Genomic DNA, 15296 nt, shown 5'->3' with positions numbered 1-15296 from the left:
CACTAGAAAAGGTTCAAAGAAGAGCGACCAAGATGGTAAAGGGGATGGAACTCCTCTCGTATGAGGAAAGACTAAAACAGTTAGGGCTCTTCAGCTTGGAAAAGAGATGGCTTAGGGGAGATATGATTGAAGTCTACAAAATCCTGAGTGGAGTAGAACTGGTACAAGTGGATCGATTTTTCACACTGTCAAAAATTACAAAGACTAGGGGACACTCGATGAAGTTACAGGGAAATTTTTTTTCACTCGGAGAATAGTTAAACTCTGGAACGCGTTGCCAGAAGATGTGCTAAGAGCAGATAGTGTTGCTGGTTTTAAGAAAGGTTTGGACAAGTTCCAAGAGGAAGAGTCCATAGTCTATTATTATTATTATTATTTTTTTTTATTGAGTATTTTCAACATTATTACATTCATTCAAACATAATAAGATATGGATTATAAAGAAATTATACACTGTCCAAAAAACAAATTTTACGCCCTTAGGCACATATCCATCTAGCCCACTAATGGAAGAAGACATCTCATTATTCATATAAACTTAACAGGAAATACAAAATAGGTATGGAGGGAGGAAGAAAAAGAACAGACTTACCCCCCTTCAGTAACCTATATACCTCTTAGGACGCTATTTATATAAACCCCCCACTAAAGAAAGCTAGTAATTAGTCTTGTTTCCTTCCTTTAAGAAAAAGTTCTAATTGGGAAGGTTCCCAAAACGCATAATCTTTATCTTGAAGATGCAAAATACATTTACAGGGAAATTTAAGAAAGAACGTTGCACCCAATTCAAGAACTTTAGGACGTAAAGCCAAAAAAGCTTTCCTCCTATATTGAGTAGCCCTTGCCACATCAGGAAACATTAAGACCTTATCTCCACAGAATTTTGCCTCTCTATTCTGGAAATATAGCTTCAACATTAAAGTTTTATCTAGTTCATTAACACAGGTAATTAAAAGAGTAGCCCGGGTTTGGATCAAATCTTGGGAATCTTCAAGAAATTTTGTTAAATCTACTTCTACAGTACTCAATTGATCCATTCCCCCTTCTACTGGAAATTTTTTCTTTTGAGGTATATAAAAGAAGTTAGAGAACATCATGGTGTCAGAATTAGTGACCCCTAATATCTCCTTGAGATACTTTCTCAATAGTATCTCAGGAGATAATAAGTGAGCCACTGGGAAATTAACTAATCTCAGATTCCTTGATCTAACCTGATTCTCATTCATTTCCAACTTATAGTGAATATTCAAGGAGTCTTTTGTTACTGCCACCATAGATGACTGTAAGTTCTTTATCTGCTTTCCAAGAGAAAGCGTACGTTGATCTAAATTCCCGATGTTAGCATCTACATTTCCCAATTTATCAACAACTTCATTGGAGAAAACTTGAACATGATTAGTAACTTTCCTTAACATCACCTCCATCCTCGTGTTCAAAGTCCACAAGTCTTTTAAGGTAACTTCCTCTGGATTTTCTTCCAACCCCTCTGACTGATTAATTATTCCAGGAAAAACTTGAGGCATCTGTGAAAAAACAATCTCCGCAGTTTGTTGGAGGTCGGAGGCTTCAAAAGAAGCCCCTTGAGAACCCGTAGGTTCCAAGTTCCTGGGAAGATCAGGAGGGAGGGGAGGGGTACGCTCTGGAGAACTCAGGGAAGCTCATAAAAATGAGTCAGGTTTATCTACTGACCTCATGGAACCTGGTAACAACAAGTGTTTATCCATAGGTCCAATACTAACTGGTGTTGAGACCCGAAGTTTCCCCTTGCGTTTCCCCATATCAATCAGGAAACAAACATATAGCACAATTAGGTAATTAAATTCAACTTAACTTAAAGCTGTTCATACTCCAGAGGCTCCAGTGGCTCTCGAGGGGCTCCTGCCCCTCAGGGCACGCCCCTGTGGCCGCGCCACAGGAGGAGGCACTTCTTATCTCCCAGGCTGCAGGACCCGATGTTGTGGGTGTCCAGTTTCAGTGCCTGTTAGCAATAGGCACTGCAATATCAGGAGAGACACTCCAGGGGAACAGAAGGTAAAACAGCTCACAAACAACTCCCTGGTCTCCTCTCACTGCGCCCTCCAGGAGATGCTTCCCCGATATGCCACAGGAGGAAGCACTTCTTATCTCCCGGGCTGCAGGACCCGATGTTGTGGGTGTCCAGTTTCAGTGCCTGTTAGCAATAGGCACTGCAATATCGAGAGAGACACTCCGGGGGAACAGAAGGTAAAACAGCTCACAAACAACTCCCTGGTCTCCTCTCACTGCGCCCTCCAGGAGATGCTTCCCCCCATAGTCTATTATTGAGAAAGATATGGGGGAAGCCACTGCTTGCCCTGGATCGGTAGCATGGAATATTGCTACTCCTTGGGTTTTGGCCGGGTGCTGGTGACCTGGATTGGCCACCGTGGGAACGGGCTACTGGGCTTGATGGACCATTGGTCTAACCCAGTAGGGCTATTCTTGTGTTCTTATTATGGTAACCTGGTACCTGGGGTTTATTGAATCCTGATTTACAGTATTACATAAGTTTGGTGCATAAGTAGATGCCCATGCTCCATCCAAGTGCATATATCTTATCAACCTTGTAATCTCCCTAGGAATGCCCAGGCCAATTCTTATTGTAAGCCGCCTAGAACTGAAAGGTATTGGCGGGATAGAAAATATCAATGTAATGTAATTGCACTATATCAGTTAGGTGCTATCTTATAGAATAGTATGTATGTACAAATATGTAAGTAATTGCAAATACAGGTGCCATGCGGTGTATCCATGACACCTAATTACCTGTTGATTGGGTGGACAATTTTGGGAGCTGATGAATTTCAAAGGGTGACAAAAGCTGTACACATTTTATCTACAGTCTTTATACCAGTTTTTAAAGAGAACAAATATACATATCTTGGAAATCAGCTACAAGTATGCATCGCCATTGTCACCTGCTTTTTAAACAAGTAGAATTTTGATGGAAAGCACAGAATTTACCTCCCCCTGCCCTCCAATTAAATATCTCTTCTTCAACACTTTCTCTCAATATTGATAAAAGTACATGCCTTATGGAAAATCATATAAACTGTTTTGCTGTACTGAGGGTAGAAAATTTTCAAAGTCCATTACATAGATAAAAATGTTTTTTACTCATGGTATTCACTTTAAAAATTGGCCTCCTAATGTGAGCATCCAAAAGAGCTCCCTTCGTCATAATAAATGAATTTATCCCCTTCACCAGTTGATGCTTTTCTTTCAATGCCCTGAAATTTCATAATTCTTTCTCTCTATGTGCTTGAATAAAATGCCTAAGAGGAAGGAGAAAGTCATGAATCACCTTCTGAGTCTCTGGCATCCATAGTGGGTTCTTCTTATTTATTTATGTCTTGCTATACCACATTTCATGAAATACCTCAGAGTGGCTTACATAACTTCTGAAATCAACAGATAAAAATAAATGCAAGAGGAGGAATAAAAGTTAGCTGAGGTGGAAGCCACAAATTGACCAAGCACAAAGAGAAGAGAAACAGACACCACTATGGGGCTCATTTTCAAACTGAGTGGCTTAAAGGGGCAGATGATTTTGATGTTTTTCTGCAATAATAGAACATTTTAGAATATATCAGGGCAGTTTGGATATTTGAGGTTAGGCCAGTTTTAATAACAAGTGCTAAAAAGATGTACAAACTGACCATATGACCACTGGATGGATAAAGACATGCCCCCCCCCCCCCCCACACACACTCCCCAGTGGTCACGGACTGGAACAGTACATACCTGCCTATATGACAGCTTCAGATGTTATTGCCAGTCCTATGAGAAGAGCAAGCAGGTTCCTGGAGTAGCTTAGTGAGCATTGTAGTGAACTATAGAGATGGGGATTCAGCCCCATATAGTACAATACTTATGCTAGAATATGTGAATCTCCCATCTAATCCCACCCTACCTACGTTTAGGTGACACTTGAAGACATAAGGGAGATTGGTGTGGTGTATAGTTGGGTCCAGTAGGTTTTGGAGAGCTCACCATACAATATAAGAGGAATATAATGAGATGGGTATCTTGTACTATTTTATATGAAGTTCATGGCGGTGCCCCACTGCTCTGCTGGGATGTCTGTGTGGTCAGTCTACTATAAATTCTGGCCCTCCTACATCTCAATGGCTTGTTTTTGGTGATTTTTTTTTCTTTGAAAATGGTTCAAAAAGATTGACACACTGTACACAAACAAATTTGAGAAATGGATATTTTTGAAATGAAAATATGGACATTTTCCTATTTTGAAAATGGCCATGTTTGCTACTGGATTTTTATGCTTGCTCCATAATATGTCTAAACTCAAGTGATTAAATTTCTGCTGGTGCATCACATTGCCCCAAAGGCTTTAAAAAACAAACACACAACAATTTTAACACTGGATTCAAATTTTTGGTAATAGAATTCTACATGCAGCAACGCTGGAAGGAAATTCCAGAGAGAAGTGCAAAACATGACATGTAAAAAAAACCAAAAACGTTATGGGGCTCATAATCGAAAGAGAAAAACATCCAAAAACCGGCCTAAGTCGGCACTTGGATGAACATTTCTCAAAAATGTCCAAGCGCCAATAATAAAACTGGGTTTTGGACGTATTTAAAAATGACCTAGGCCTTCATAGTGCCGCTCAATGTCCAAAGCTAAACGGGGCGTTTCGGAAGGCGTGTCGAAGGCGGGAGTTGGGCGGGACGTGGGCAGGCTTAGACTTAGTCGTACAGCATGTAAAACCGAAAGTTTTACAACAGAGCTTAGACGGAACTTGGACGTTGTGACTTATGGTCTAAGCCACGAAAACCCACCTAAACTCACCAGATAAGCACTTCAAACCCATAACACAGACCCCCACACACTACTCCAGTGATCACCAAACCCCCCCACTCCCATAGAAATTTTATTTGCAAATTTAAATTTCAGCCTCCAGACCATCATCAACTGGCCGCCTGGCATAGGAAAGCCTAGTCGTCCAGCACAGAGACAGCTTAAGTCATCTTGGGGGTGGGTTAGGGACCCATAGAGAAGAGGACCCATGCCCATAAGCCCCTGTAATCACTGCATTGATACTTAAACATGTGCACTCCCCTATACACCCCCCAAACCTTTTACTGGCATATAAGTGGCTCCTGCAGCCATAAGGGCTATTGGGGTGTTATATAAGTTGGTCTAGGGGATTCTGGAGGTGGTTTGGGGGGGCTTACCGTGCCCTATAAGGGAGCTGTAGGGAGGAGAAGCCATGGTACCCTTTTTGTGAAGTTCACAGCAGTCCCCTGTAAAGTACCCCACTATTTAGGTGGCATGTCTGGGTGTTCAATCCATCACTTTGCAGACCCCTCCCACGTCCAACAGGGCTTGTTCTAGGCATTTTAGACTTGGCAGAAAGTTGGACGGAAATGTGGTATAAAGATGGACGATATAGCGGCTTGGATGATCAGATCGGCAGGACGTATAATTAGACGATTTTCAAAAGTACAAAAAAGTTGGACGTCTCTTTCGAAAATGTGTCTTAGGCTCTTTTTAACTTTGGACGACTTTTGAGATGGACGTAAACGGACGTAGACGTCCCTTTTGATTATGCCCTTCCACGTATCCAAAAACAACATCAATAATATACAGCACTACAAGCACCCATACATCAATACATTGAGAAAATGGAGAAAAGACCTCAGTGTCTAATATGGGTTTCTAAAAAAACATCCCACATAGACAAGCCAATCTCAAAATCACAACTCTGAGACCAGCAGACACATCCTCGGTCAAAAACTCCAAGATAAGTGGAATTATACTATAAATATCCACTCCTTAAATATCATCACTTATTTGAAAATGTAGTATTCTAAATGTTCTTTAACGTTGTGCTGAGATGTGGAAGCAGGAAAAACCCGCACAGTGGAGCATAAGCATAAAGCACAGCAGCTAAACATTCATCACCGCTGGCATAATATTTCCACAATATCCAACAGGGCTCCCTGTTTCGCAATCGAGCTTCTTCAGGGAATTGAGCATCAGTTAACCCGCTGGCATCTCTCTGTATTTCCCTTCTTTCTTTCCCTGGTCTGACATCTCTCTCTTCTTTCCCCTACTCCCTTCCCCATCCAGTGGTCTGACATCTCTCTCCTTCCCTTCCCCTCCTCCCGTGGTCTGGTATCTCTATCTGCCTCTTCCCTTTCTTCCCCTGGAGATCTCACCATTCCTGCAGTCCAGCATCTTTCTTAAACCCCCCTCCCCTATGATCCTGTTCTTGCTCACCCGGTGCTGCTATAACCCTTCAGCCATTGTCAGAGTCAGTGAACTAAACACGCTGCCTTTGGCAACCTGGAAGCTATTTCTCTAAAGAAAGAAAGCTTCTGGGTTGCCTAAGGCAGCGTGTTTAGTTCACTGATGCTGATGACGGCTGAAGAGTTACAAAAGCACCAGGTGAGCAAGCACAGGATCCTGCTAGGGGGAAGGAGGGAGGAGGATTCTGGAAAGGTGCGTGGAGGGGAGGAGAAGGGAATGTCGCTTCTCCCCCAAATCTGATTCTTTCTTCTGTCTCCCCCCCCCCCCGACTTCCCTCCTGGATGCCCTCCAAGTCCCAGTAAGCACCCTCCAGACCTACCTTGACAAACATTGGTGGTTCAGGATAAAGCAAGAATGAACTCCACTTGCTCCTGCTCCTGTCTCTTGCTTAAAAATAGCAGCCACGCCTTTAGCAGTAGTCTCATGTTACTACTGCTAGAGGTTGCCCCTAGAGGTTGTGGCCATAATTTATAAGCAGAAGCAACAAGGGGTAGGAGATGAATAGGGTTCACTCCTGCCCTGCTTACATACTAGATGACCACTGAAGTTAAGGTAGGCTAGGTAGAAATACTGGGATTTGGAAGGAAGTCCAAGAAGGAGTTTCTGTTCTTTGAGGAGGAGCTAGGAGAAGGGGTTTGGGCATTTTGGTGGGGCAGGAGGGGTAGTTTAATATCCTTTATGTAGCCAACATTCAGCTAGGACCTGCATACCAGCTAACAGTCATCTCATGCCAAGATAGCATAAAATACTCATGTGGATTAAAAACTGGTTGCTGGATAGGAAACAGAGAGTGGGGGTAAATGGACAATACTGAGACTTGAAAAGTGTCATGAGTGGAGTGCTGCAGGGTTTGGTGCTTGGACCCATGCTCTTCAACATATTTATAAACGACCTGGAAATTGGTACGACAAGCGAAGTGATTAAATTTGCGGACGATAAGAAGTTATTCAGAATAGTGAAGACGCAGAAGGATTGTGAAGACCTGCAACTTGACATAAACACGCTCAAGAAATGGGCTGCGACATGGCAAATGAGGTTTAACATGGATAAGTGTAAGGTGATGCATGTCGGTAACAAAAATCTTATACACGAACACAGGATGTCTGGTGCGGTACTCGGAGAGACCCCCCCAGGAAAGAGACTTGGGAGTACTGGTCTGCAAGTCGATGAAGCCGTCCACGCAATGCGCAGCGGCTACGAAAAGGGCAAACAGAATGCTAGGAATGATTAAGAAGGGGATCACGAATAGATCGGAGAAGGTTATCATGTCACTGTACCAGGCCATGGTATACCCCCACCTGGAATACTGAGTCCAGCAAAGGTCACCATACATGATGAAGGACACGGTACTGCTCAAAAGGGTCCAGAGAAGAGCGACTAAAAATGGTTAAGGGGCTGGAAGAGTTACCATACAATGAGAGATTAGAGAAACTGGGCCTCTTCTCCCTTGAAAAGAGGAGACTGAGAGGGGACATGATCAAAACGTTCAAAATACTGAAGGGAATAGACTTAGTAGATAAAGACAGGATGTTTACCTTCTCCAAAGTAGGGAGAACGAGAGGGCACTCTCTAACGTTAAAAGGGGATAGATGCCGTACAAATGTAAGGAAGTTCTTCTTTACCCAGAGAGTGGTGGAAAACTGGAACGCTCTTCCGGAGGCTGTTATAGGAGAAAACACCCTCCAGGGATTCAAGATAAAGTTAGACAAGTTCCTGCTGAACCAAAACATATGCAGGTAAGGCTAGTCTTAGTTAAGGCACTGGTTTTTGACCTAAGGGCTGCCGCGTGAACGGACTTCTGGGCACGATGGTCTAGCATTGAATATTCAGGCCAACAATAGTTGGTGCTTAAAAAATGCTGACTACCACCACCAGTTGAATATTGTGTGTGTGGTGTGTTTGGGGGGAGGGGTGAAGGTGACAATTTTATAACTTTACACCTTTTTTTAGGTACCCCAATACAGCCTGGTGAGTGCCTATACTTTATTTATTTATTCAATTTTCTATACCGTTCTCCCAGGAGAGCTCAGAACGGTTTACATGAATTTATTCAGGTAGTCGAGCATACTATAGAGTCTTGTGATATAATAAAAGGTATTGAACACCAAGAGTCTCCTTTCACTGTTTAATTTCTGCTTTCTAAGTTCTGGGAAGTTGGCTTCTCCTGTTTTCCTGGAGTGCCTATACTATAACAGCATCTGGGCACCCAGATTCTCTTATAAAATACTAGCATAACCTGGTATTGCTACATCTTACATGTAGGTACATGCAGTTATACCAGTGATAGACCTGCAAGGACATGCCTAAATTACAGCATTCTGTAAGCCACATGTGTAACTTAGAGCCCCCATCCATGTCTTGCTTATGCTTCACTCACATGTATTCCCCCTCTGCAGATATGCACTGTAATATTTGTGCACCCTTATAGAATAGTACTTAGGACACTCACACATGTAATTGAGATTTTTCCTGGCACTTACTCATGCAAATGGGCGTATGCTCTGAACATCTAAGTTAAAAAATTGCCCTTCACGGCATAAATATCAGTCTTTAGTCTATTCTGATTCAATCAGAAATTAATGGAGCAGGCAAGGCAACGGCAAAACATGACCTAACAATGGAGCATGTCTTGGAATCAAAGGTTAACATGGGATCACTATAACAGCCTAAAACTGTAACAAAGACTGCTAGTGAGAATAGTGAAGAGGACTAGAGTATACTCCATGAAACTAACAAGCAGCAGAATTAAAACAAATGAATAAGAAATATTTTTTCATTCAAAAAACAATCAAGTTATAGAATGTGTTGCTGGAGAATGTAGTCAAGATATGGATGGGTTTAAAATGACAAAAGAACATAACATAAGAACAAAAGAATTGCTGCTGCTGGGTCGGACCAGTGGTCCACTGTGCCCAGCAGTCCGCTCATGCCGCGGCCCTCAGACCAAAGACCAGTGCTATAAATGAGTCCAGCCTCACTTGCATACGTTCCAGTTTAGCAGGAACTTGTCCAACTTTGTCTTGAATCCCTGGAGGGTGTTTTTCCCCTATAACAGACTCCGGAAGAGCGTTCCAGTTTTCCACCATTCTCTGGGTGAAGAAGAACCTCCTTACGTTTGTATGGAATCTGTCCCCTTTCAACTTTAGAGAGTGCCCTCTCATTCTCCCTACCTTGGAGAGGGTGAACAATCTGTCTTTATCTACTAAGCCTATTCCCTTCAGTATTTGAATGTTTCGATCATGTCTCCTCTCAGCCTCCTCTTTTCAAGGGAGAAGAGGCCCAGTTTCTCCAATCTCTCACTGTAACTCACGGCAACTCCTCCAGCCCCTTAACCATTTTAGTCGCTCTTCTCTGGACCCTTTCGAGTAGTACCATGTCCTTCTTCATGTATGGCGACCAGTGCTGGATGCAGTACTCCAGGTGAGGGCGCACCATGACCCGGTACAGCGGCATGATAACATTCTCCGATCTATTTGTGATCCCCTTCTTAACCATTCCTAGCATTCTGTTCGCCCTTTTCGCTGCTGCTGCGCATTGCGCAGACGGCTTCATTGACTTGTCGATCAGAACTCCTAAGTCTTTCCTGGGAGGTCTCTCCAAGTACCCCCCCAGACATCCTGTATTCGTGCATGAGAATTTTGTTACCAACATAAGAATAGCCTTACTGAATCAGACAAATCATCCATCTAGCCCAGTAGCCTAGGTCACTAGTTCCTGGTAAACCCCCCAAAAGTAGCAACATTAATGATACTGATCCAAAGCAAACAGTGGCTTCCCCTATGTTTGTCTTAATAACAGACGAATATTGTCCAAACTTTTCTTAAAATCACTAACTGCTCTTACCACAACCTCTAGCAATGCATTCCAGAACTTAACTATTCTCTGAGGGGGAAAAAAAATTTCCTCCTATTGGTTTTAAAAGTATTTCCCTGTAACTTCATTGACTGTCTCCTAGTCTTTGTAATTTTTGATGGAGTAAAAAAAAAAATTGATCCACTTGTACCCGTTCCACATCACTCAGGATTCTGTAGACTTCAATCATATCTCTCCTTAGTCATCTCTTTTCCAAGCTGAAAAGCCCTAACCTTTTTTAATCTTTCTTCATACGAAAGGCGATTGGACAAATTTTTAGAGAAGTTCATAAACAATACTAATGAAGTATACTATAGAATCCTACCACTCATCCCTTGGAAGGAAATGGAAGTGCATCTGTAATTCATGCCAAATAAAAAGATGAAGTGGGTTTAACAGTGTTGCCTATAATCCACTTTTTTTGTGTCATTTCAAAACAGCCTGGCCAATATTCAAACCACAGAAGATAGCTGGCTGTCACTCGCAGTCTTTGGCGAAACCAGAAATTCAATGCTGGTACAGTATCTGGTGACTAGCTTTGTATTTCTGGTTTAGATTTAGCTGGCTGAGACATAGCTGCCTATGCTGATATTCAGCAGCTGACTGGTTAAGTCCTGGTGGCCAAAGACAGATCTACTTTTTATCTGCTGAACTTAGCTGGCAAACCGCTGAATATTGGTAGTGACTGGCTATGTCGTGCGACATAGCTGGTCACCAACCAATCTGCCGACCTGGATATTAAGTGGGAGATAGCTGGCTTTCTCCTGCTGAATGTCATCAGATAGTTGGCTATGTGCCATTTAACCGGCTGGGAGCCGTTCCTGGCCAGATAAATAGTGCTGAATATCGGCCCCAAGTGGTGATATTATTAAAACATGAATGCAAAGAAAAGAGGTCCAAAGGATTAAATTCATTAGTATAAATAAACTGAAAACACTGGACAACAACAATTTTGTTTCCATAATGAGACTGGATATTTTTGTTTTTGGATGCTGATCACAAAATGACATCAAAAGTTTTCTATACTGCATAGTTTTTCAGAAATGTATAGAAAAGTTTTGTGACATATATATATATGCGCATCAAAATGACATCACTAGTAAATGAATGCCATTCAGCTTAAATACATCATGACATCATTAACCCTGGGGTCAATATTTAGCTGGTAGCAGTTAGCATTTTGCTCATGGCCAACAGATTTATTCCTCCCTTCCCCATCCCATCCCCACAATGAAGCACACTTTGTAACCCCATTTTTCATCCCCATCCCCGCAGTCTTAATTTTTTCCTCGCATTTCTCCACTCAGAGCAGAAAGGAAGATTTTATGTTAATACACCACTAATCTCCTCTGTAATTAGAATGCACCTGTTAAATGACTCTCTAAGAAAAATAAATTCAATATACAGTCAATACTAACAGAAAACTATGGGCCTCTTCTATCAAACTGTGCTAGCAGTTTTTAGCGCAGAGAGCCACGCTGAATGGCCCACACTGCTCCCGACGCTCATAGGAACTCTATGAGCGTCGGGAGCAGCACAGGCCATTCAGCGCGGTTCACTGCGCCTTAAACTGCTAGCGCAGTTTGATAGAAGAGGCCCTATGTCTTTTTCAAACACACACAACATAAATACAACCTCACCCAGAATGGAATAAGTAATCACAAATTAAAAATAGAAATTTGTAGACAAAAGTTAAGTTGAACTGCCAAGAAGCCAGATTGTAAATACACTGCAACACCACAGAAACAGTGACGCACATCTCCTAATACTGTGCAAAATAGAAATATAAAGATAGATGTAAATTTGAAAAAAATGATGAATAACAATTACCACTTTACAAATTAACAAATAAAAATAAAACAAAAAATGGGAAAATAAAATAATACCATTGGACTAATACTTTTTTTTTGATTACTGTATATACTCAAATATAAACTGAGGTAACCTTTGTCTTCAAAAATTGAGGAAAAAAGGTTAACTCGAATATAAACTGAGGGCTTATATTCATGTACGGTAATGCCCTTTCTCCTCCCCCCTCCAATAATCTTACCTTCTTTGAAGTGTCCTATCCTGACTCATCCCAACCTGGCAGCCTCAGCCTCACTCAGCCCTAGCCTGGCTGCCCCTGCCTCAGCCTAACAGCCACAGCCACAGCCTAGCAGTCACAGCCATTGCAGGCCTCCCGTGGGCCTACCTTAAACCCTGGTGGTCTAGCAGTAAGCAGACCTTTCACTGCATCCTTTCCCAGCCTGCTCTGCTCCACCCCCTGGACCCATCCACAGCCTACACTCCAACGCTCCTGCCCTGTGCAAATTTGCTGTTTGAAATGGCTACTGTGAGTTCCCGTGGCAATCTTGCAAGACTGCCCCGGATCATCTCTGTACCTATTGCTTATAAGAATAAGATGTATCTTTATCATCCAAATTTGATAATTCCATCTTATAATTCAGGCAATAATGATAAGTCCAGGGTACTGGACATAAAGACTCTTTAAAATAGTTTTTTTTATTTTTAATGGTGTTTTCAATTATCAATCCTGATTAAGCCTATTAAAAAAATTAAGTTAAGTGCCTATATAGGCTAGGCACACTGATCTAGGTGCCTCATTGTAGGCGCCTTTTATGGAATCAGGGCCATTGCTCCTATGAATATTTTATTGTTAAACAAATTGAACAAGGAAATCCACACTTATCATCAAGTGGAGTTTTTTGGGGGGATCTTACAGTGATTAAATCTAATGCAAAATTCACACTACATTGTTCTAAAGTTCAGCTGAAAGAAACACTCTATTGAAGTTTCATAGCTTTCATCCATATGCTTTGAAATATAATTTATCTATCAGTCAGTTTTTACAGCTGAGATGCATATATTCATCTATGGAGGATTTTCAAAAAGAATCAAGAGGATTGCAGAAACACTTCTTGAAAAGAGGGTATCCTAAAATAGGAATACGTAAAGTTTACTTAAGGGCAGTTTGCCTTGTTTTATAAGCTTTATTCCCCTGAAAAACAAGCTAAGGGGCCCATAATAACCCCCCCCCCTAAAAGTCCAAAAAGCATCCTAAATCAGCACTTGGACATCCTAATTGCCAGGATGTTCAAGTGCCGATAATCAAACTTGTCTTTTTGTACATCTAGCAAGATATCCCAGCCTCTGTATGTTCAGAGCATGAGATGCGTGTAGTGGAGGCATGTTATGGGTGTGCTAGACATGGACGTCTTGCAGCTATAATTAAACATTTTGCAAGACATTCTGGACGGAACTTATACGTTTGGAACTATACCTGTTTTAGAAGGGTTTAGGTGCAGACCACTGCACACACCAAGGTAAGACACCCCCACACTCCCCCAGTGCTCACTGACCCCTTCACAAAAATTTGAACAAAAAGGTACATACCTGTCTCTAAAACAGCAGCATCTGGTATGGGGCATCCTAGTAGAGCTGCACACAGGTGTCTTAAGTAGCCTGGTGGGTGGGCTAATGAACCATAGAGAGAAGCCACTCTAAACACTAAATTTATGGTGGAAAATGTGTGCCCACCCAAAAACCCCAAAACCTTACTCTATTGCCATATAGGTGCCACCTGCAGCCATAAGGGCTATTGGGGTTGTAGACAGGTAGGTATTGTGGGTTTTGGGGGGGCTCACCGTAACCTATAAGGGGGTTCTGGTGAAATGTTTATCTGACATCTTTTTTGTGAAATTCACAGCAGTGCCCTACTGCTCTGTTACAATGTCTGGGAGTCCAGTCCATTACAAGAGTGGCCCCTTCCACGTCCAAATGATCTTGTACTGGCCATTTGGGACTATGACAAAATTTTGTTCAAAAATGTGGTATAAATATAGACGTCCTGACGATCTGCGTGTCCCAATATCCTAGATGTCCAGATAGAGGATTTAAAAAAAAATATATATATATATATATACAGTGGAACCTTGGTTTACGAGCATAATTCATTCCAGAAGTATACTCATAAACCAAATTGCTCGTATATCAAAGCGAGTTTCCCCATAGGAATGAATGGAAACTTGCTTGATACGTTCCCCCCCCTCGAGGCCACCGCCGCTGCTACATTCCCCCACCTCGAGGCCACAGGCACTGCTTCATAGCCCCCTTCCCCCCCCCCGCGATCCGGCATCCCCCCACGATCCTACATCCCCCACCGAGCACCCAAATAGCATCCCTTAACCCGATTTGGCACCAGCACCAACGCACAGGCCCGAAGATCCTCCCTCTTGGCTGGGCTGGGCCTTGAGCATTTGCGCATGCTCAAGGCCTTTTGGTCTCTCTCTCTCCAAGATTCTCTGACGTCAGAAGAAGGGCGGGACCGCGGTGGAGGAAACAGCTCCGAAGCAGTGCAAACTTAAAGATCACTGGCATCGCGATCTTGCTGCAGCCTACTTCGTTAAGGTAAATGCCTGTGTGGGGAGGCCAGGGGGATGAGCAGTCCTTCGGGGTGGGGGGTGGAGCGAGCAGTCCCTCTGGGTGGGCAGGCCTTCAGGGGCGGACAGTCCTTCAAGGGGGAAGACAGGCCTTCGGGGGGATGCAGGCCTTCAAGGGGGGGACAGGCCTTCGGGGGGGGGGACAGGCCTTTAAGTGGGACAGGCAGGCCTTCAGGGGTGGGATGCAAGCCTTCAAGGGGGGGGACAGGCATTTAGGGGTGGGATGCAGGCCTTTAAGGGGGGGACAGGCCTTCAGTACACAGAGGGAGGGAGGGAAGGGGGTTCAAAGAGACATGCATATGCCAGACTTTGGGGGGGAAGAAATAATGGGTCCGAAAATAGAGGAGAGGGAGAGAGATGATGGACCATGGGATTTAGGGATGAAAGTTACAGAAAGGGAGAGATGATGGACCCTGGGGTGGTGGGGAAGGGGGGATAGATGCTGGATGAAAGGGTAGTTAAAAAAAGGTGGATCTGTGGAGGGAGACGAAAAAAAGGAAAGATGCCAGACCTCCTGGGCAGGGAAGGGAAATGGAAGGGGAGGACAGGGATGGTTGGCACAGAGAAAGAAGAAAGAAGGAGACTCTGACAAGCAAGTTATCAGAAGACAACCAGAGCCTAGGACCAACATGATTTGAATAATGATCAGACAACAAAAGATAGAAAAACGAATTTCATTTTCTGTTTTGTGATTACAATATGTCAGAT

General features: G+C 43.0%; 1 protein-coding gene across 14 annotated transcripts in view; it reads right to left on the bottom strand.

Moving 5' to 3' along the window:
* ZBTB20 (zinc finger and BTB domain containing 20) overlaps positions 1–15296 on the bottom strand; it is a 1614058-nt gene that overhangs the window by 217743 nt on the left and 1381019 nt on the right. The gene's annotated exons all lie outside the window — the stretch shown is intronic.

Source organism: Geotrypetes seraphini, chromosome 4 (assembly GCF_902459505.1).
Source record: "Geotrypetes seraphini chromosome 4, aGeoSer1.1, whole genome shotgun sequence".
In the NCBI taxonomy this organism is placed as follows: domain Eukaryota; kingdom Metazoa; phylum Chordata; class Amphibia; order Gymnophiona; family Dermophiidae; genus Geotrypetes; species Geotrypetes seraphini.
The sequence above is the reverse complement of the archived record's forward strand: the minus strand, read 5'-3'. Positions and strand labels throughout refer to the sequence as shown.